This window comes from Dipodomys ordii, unplaced genomic scaffold (assembly GCF_000151885.1).
Source record: "Dipodomys ordii isolate 6190 unplaced genomic scaffold, Dord_2.0 Scaffold59, whole genome shotgun sequence".
In the NCBI taxonomy this organism is placed as follows: domain Eukaryota; kingdom Metazoa; phylum Chordata; class Mammalia; order Rodentia; family Heteromyidae; genus Dipodomys; species Dipodomys ordii.
The window spans coordinates 5564896-5570933 of record NW_012267275.1 but is presented as its reverse complement, the minus strand read 5'-3'; the positions used below and the strand labels follow the sequence as shown (position 1 = coordinate 5570933).

The following is a 6038-nucleotide window of genomic DNA, read 5'->3' as shown; positions in this document are numbered from 1 at the left end:
AAGACAGATGGGCCTAGTTGATTCTCCTCTCCTCCTCCTAGAATTTGTGGGGCAGTGGGATGGAGGGTAGTACAGGGAAATTCTTATTCAACATGAAACTGACATTTTCATCCTATGCTTTCACCCAAACCACTATTAGTCCCCATTGTTTTAACACACAAATTCAAACTCCCTCCAAGTGACACAAAAGCCCTCACATCTTAGGTCTTCCTTATTTCTCTTGTTTCTACCCTATAACATTTCTCCCTACGAGCTTTTTGATGGCAAAGAAAACCATGTTTTTTCCCATGTATCTATAGCTTTTCTGCTTGGTCTGAAATGATTTTTTTCTTTTTATGTTGATTACCTAATCTGTGGCTCATATTGAAATACGTGAGAGGGTAGGGGGACATGGGGACACCAGCAAGATGGAACAGGGAAAAAACCAAGACCTGGGACAGTCTGTGCACAATGGTAGAGAAGCCCTGTCATTACCAGTCCAGTGAACCTCTTGCCTCTGTGAGGTCAGTGAACCATCAGTGTGGGTGATCAAATGTCTTAAATTGGTTACACATGTGGTATATGATTGTGTGTGTGTGTATATGTGTTGCCAGTACTGGGATTTGACCTCAGGATCTGGGTGCTGTCCCTTAGATTTTTCACTCGACTGGTGTTTTAACACTAAGCCATAGCTTCACTTCTAGCTTTTTTTTTTTTTTTTGGTCATGGGCTTGAACTCTGGGCCTGGGCGCTGTCCCTCAGCTCTTCAGCTCAAGGCGGGCACTCTACCACTTGAGCCACAGTGCCACTTCCAATTTTCTGGTGGTTTATTGGAGAGGAGTCTCATGTACTTTCCTGCCCAGGCTGGCTTTGAACTGAAATCCTCAGATCTCAGCCTGAGTAGCTAGGATTACAGCTGTGAGCCACTGACACCCAGCAACTTCTAAATTTTTGCTTGTTAATTGGAGATGAGTCTCATGGACTTTTCTTCCTCAGGATGGCTTCAAACTAAGATTTTCAGATCTCAGCCTTCTGAATAGCTAGCCTTAAGTGAAAAAGCTAAGGACAGCAGCCTGGCCCTGAGTTCAAGTCCCTGTATTGGGGGAATGTGCTGTGATGCATATCAGAACAAGCTGAGATTTTTTTCAAATGCTACCCTAGGACCCGCAAATTCTACGTATCAAAGAGGGAGGAAGAAGAGTGTCAGGTAATAAAGTAGTTGTGAAAATAATTTGAGGAGTGATTCCTTCTGCTGTCTACTTCAACCTGCAGACAATAATCATTGACCATAGAATGTATGGTGAACCTTAACTATGAAAATTTCGTAAGTTCTGTCAAAGGACTTTGGAGAAATCTTCCTGTTTGGCAACCTGCAGCATGATACTATAGGTTAAGATTGTATGCTACAGATTGTGGCTTAAAATGGAATCCCATTCTACAAACCCATGATAAATTTGAATGTGTTCTAAGTCAAAGGTAAAGTAAACAAACCTAACCCACTGAACATCATAGTTTAGCCACATGATATGCTACAGTATGGGTTGTTTGCCTCAACATCATGTGACTGGGAGCTACATACAGATCATGTCCACTACTGAGCTGATATCACAAGAGCATTTTTACTGCATATACCCTTAGTCCAGTAAAAAGATCAAAATTTAAAATTTGTGGTTTCTACTGAATGTGTATTATTGCTGCCTTGGGAGGCTTCACATGGAGACAGGATTATAGGCATGAACCCCCAGTGCTCAGTCTAGGGACTATATTTTAATTCTTAGTGGCTACTTGTATATACATCTTCTGGGGCAAAATAACATAATTATGGGACTTAAATTTTATCTTGGCACTTAAAAGATTAGCAGGAGAGACTTACCATTCTCTGTTAAGTTACATGTTTCACTATTCTGGAAGAGTGTTTGTCAGCACATCTCCGCCTAAGAATACTATGTTAGATTTATATTCCTGTAACCAAATACCTAAAAAATAATAAATTCAAAGAATAATTTGTTCTAGCTGAAGGTTTGAGAGGTTATAGTCCATGTATTATCAGTGGGCTTCATTGCTTTCGAGCATGTAGTGAGGTAGTTTATCATGGAAGAAGAGTGTGGAAGAGCAGAGCTACTCAGAAGTAACAGGAAGGGGCTCAGGCTGAGTTAATACGCACCAAAGGCAAACCCTCAGCAACCCACTTCCTCACAGAGCCCCAACCCCCACAGATCATTGCCTCCCAATAAACTCAAATTTTGAATCCTTGAATCCATAAAAAGATTAAATCATTGATTAGGTCAGGGCCCTCATTATCTATCTCTGGAAATGATCTCTTAGATGAACAGAGGAAAGCTTTACTAATGTTCTTCTATGTGTCTCTCCATGCAATTAAGTTGAAAACCATGATTAACCACCACAGATACTCACTGGGAATTATTGTAAGTAGAATGTATCAAAACTAAAGACCCACAAAATCTTTTGATAGTCTATAAATACTGTTCTCAAAGAATATATTTTTTTCAAATGGGAAATGAAATCATAGTAAGAATCTCATGATTGATACAAATTTGTCTGTGGCTTTTACTATTTAATATCCATATTATCATTTAGCGGTTTTGGTCATGGGGCTTGAACTCAGGGCCTGGGTGCTATGCTCTTCAGTTCAAAGCTAGCACTCTACTACTTGAGCCACAGCGCCACTTCCGGTTTTCTGATGGTTTACTGGAGATAAGAGTCTCATGGACTTTCCTGCCTGGATTGGCTTTGAACTGTGATCCTCAGATCTCTGCCTCCTAAGAAGCTAAGATTACAGGTGTGAGCCACCAGTGCCAGGCTTAGCTATTATTTTTATGGTATCAGCAAGAGCTAAAAAACATCTACTCAGTGTGAATGTGAAAATTTAATTATGCAGATAATAAATTTCCAAAAATATTTCCCGCATTACCCATTGACATTTTAAGAGCTGACTTACATTTTTTTCCCCCCAATTTTTAGGTCATTCTAAAATTCTTCAGTTATAGAGTATTTTGACTTTACTTGAAATATGTCTCCAAGATTAGTTTGGCAAGACATGCTTCCGCAAAAAAAGTTGCTAGGGCTCTTATTATATATATACACACACACTACTATGAGCACAATTAACTTAAAAAGGTTGGAGCTTTCAGAGCACATGTAAAAACACTGTAATTACTTTTGTAAGACAATGACAAATGTAGTATGGATATAAATGAAGATTTTATTATCTGAATGCTTGTGACTATAACTTATCAGTCAAGGTTAGTTTTCCTGCAGCTTTTTTTTTTTAGCTTTTAGTTTTTATTTATTACTCTAACAACAAAAGAAAAACCTACAGGCACAAATTAGAGGTTCCCATAATTAAGGTTTAATATTAACAAAGCTTAAATTAGCACTTAATTCATAATACTTAGAGACTTCAGAAAAGCAGTGATTAAAAAAAACCAATCTTGCTTTCTTCACAGCGTTAATGCTATTAGCTTTAGTGGGAGGGAGAGGAGAGGGAAGAGGGGATGGGGGAAGGAAAAGGGGAGGGAGAGAGAGCTAAGGAAGTTGAGCATAGAAAGGATGATATTACATTTACTTTCACTATTCAATGACTGTAGATAGGTCTCTTATATGGGTCTCCTGTACTTTTCCCAACTTCCCAAAGCTGAGCATTCCTTGGATAAACACATTCACAGTTATACTTTGAGAGTTTTTAGAAGGCTTCGGATAAAAGTTTCTTATATAGCAAAATGATTATTTCTGCACATTACAACAAATAGATTGACTAAGGTTATCTTTCTGGTGGTGGTACTTGGATTTGAACCTAGACTGAGTGCCCTAACACTGGAGCCATCCTTTCGGCTGTTGTTTTGGTTTCAGTTCTTTTTCTATTAAGGCCTTTTTAGTTTTATTATTTCCTTTGCTCAGCCCACCACCACCACCTCTAAGCCTCATGAGTAGGTATGGTTACAGGTATATACATATGCCACAGTGATAGGCTAGAAAGTTCTAAAATTAAACCCAGGGAAGTGGAGCTCTGGGTCAAGGGGTTGAACGACAGCTTTAAGGGGAAAAAAAAAAGCTGACAGGGGGAGCTCAGGCGGTGTCCAGGCCCCAGCAACGGATCAACAACAACACCAAAAAATTAAACCAGGAAGTGGATGGTGTTTGTTATCTCAGCTATGAGGGAGGTGGAGACCAGAGAATCTCAGAATCAGGCCATTCTAGGGAAAAGCTGAGACCTTCTCAAAAAAAAAAAAAAAAGAAAGGTAAAATGGTAAAAAGGTGTGTGTGTGGGGGGGGTGTAGGGAAGAAAAGTCGGCCTGGAGCGGTAACACACACCTCAACACTGGAGAGCTGAAGCCAGGAGGGTCTTTTCATGGAGACACGTCTCGAGTGCAAAAAAAAAAAAAAAAAGAAATCTGCAGACCGCAAAAACAAATGAAGCGTAAGAGAATCTTGTTTAAAGAAAAAAACCTTACGCAAAGCAGGAAACCGTCATGCTTGAGAGGACAGCTTCCAAGCCATTGAAAGCAATAGTGTCTGAACCCTGAAGAAATAAAAAAAATACACAGGCAACAGAGTGGCCGCGCGTCCAACCCTAAGCCGCCCCCCGCCTCCCAGCTTCAAGCCCAACTTCTTCCAGGCCGAGGTCGCTGCCAGCAGGCGCCGCCACACCCTCCCACCCGCCCTCCAGGGAGGGAGGGTCCCAGTAAGGAAAGGTGGTTTAAAAAGAAAAAACAACTTCCCCGGATCAGGTCTGGGCCACCCACAGGCCAATCGGGCAGCGTCGCGCGAGGTCAACGACCAAGGCCTAGGTTTTCTTTCCTCCTCCTCCTCCCCCGGGGGTGCCCCACCCGTGCCAGACTTCAGCCTCCCCCCGAGGGAGACTCAGCCTCCCGTCGCCCCAGCAGGGGAAGCAGCGAGAGGGCAGCGACCCCGGTTGCCCAACTGTTGGGCTCCCAGGCTGCCCGGTGTGACGCAGCGGCTCCCGCCCGGCTCCCGGCTCTCCGACGACGCTCGGGCTAGGCGGGAACGCGGAGCGAGGCCTGGGCCACCGACCCTCAAGTACCGCCCGGGCCCCCCCTCCCCTTCGGCTTCTCCAGTCCGGTCCTTACGCGGTTCCCCAAGTCTCAACGCAGCCAGTGTCCACCTCGTCCCACCCCAGTCTCTCTGCCTCCACGTCCGGGCGCCACCCAGCCGGCCCCGGGGACCGAGGCGGGCTCACAGCCGCGACGCAGCGAGCCTCACGCTGGGCCGCTAAAGGGCGGGTACCCGAGCTAGGATCAGCGGGCCACAGTCGCCGCCAGACTCCCGGCAGCTTCCGAGCAGGGGGCGCGCACGCTCCGGCCTGAGCGCGTGCGCGCGCCCAGTCCCCGCCTTGCCACGCCCTGGAACCAATCGCTCTTCAGCAACTCTCACGACTTCCTCGACGTAATCGCTCCTCCCGCCCTTGCCCCAGCAGGAAGGGTTCAGCGTGCGCGCGGCCGCTCGCCTCGCGACCGGTGGGGAAGGGGAGTGAGCAGGAGCGCTTACGTCGCGCGGGAGGCGGAGGCGGAGGCGGCGGCGACCTCGGTGGCGACGGCGGCAGCGGCGGCGGCGACGACGGAAGACGGTTGCGCTCGCTCTCTCGGCGTCATGGCGGCTGCCGGGAGCCGATAAGCAGCGGGAGCGCGCGCGGCGGCGGCGACGACAACGACTCGTTACTTCTGCTCTGGCTGCCTTCGCCTCTGGTGCTTCAATAATGAATTGATTGTTGGGGACCCACTCGGCAGGGATCGCGCGTCGGTGCCGCGGGCCGGGACTCCCCTCGCCTTGCGCGGCTCTCCTCGTCTCCCTCCCTCTCCGGACTCTGGCTTACCCCGAGACACCCGGACCCCGAGGACTCTGTGACCGAGATCGCGGGCCCCGGCGCGGGGGAGGCCGCCGATCCCAGCCGGCTCCCCGCGAGCCGGCTCGCCCTGCCCCGCCAAGTCCTCACGTCCGCCGGTAAGAAAGGGGGCGGCGGGTGGGGATCAGGATGTGGCGGTGAGGACCCGAGCCCTCCGGGCGGAGGGCGGGCGGGCAGG

At 47.3% G+C, this 6038-nt stretch overlaps 1 protein-coding gene across 5 annotated transcripts in view; it reads left to right on the top strand.

The window, feature by feature from the left end:
- Positions 1–5571: 5571 nt before the first annotated feature.
- Positions 5572–6038, top strand: part of Chd1 (chromodomain helicase DNA binding protein 1) — a 118140-nt gene continuing 117673 nt past the window's right edge. For all 5 annotated transcript variants that reach the window (XM_013022033.1, XM_013022032.1, XM_013022031.1 and 2 more), the window contains exon 1: positions 5572–5958. The gene's annotated coding sequence lies outside the window, so the exon portion shown is untranslated. The remainder of the gene's footprint in view (positions 5959–6038) is intronic.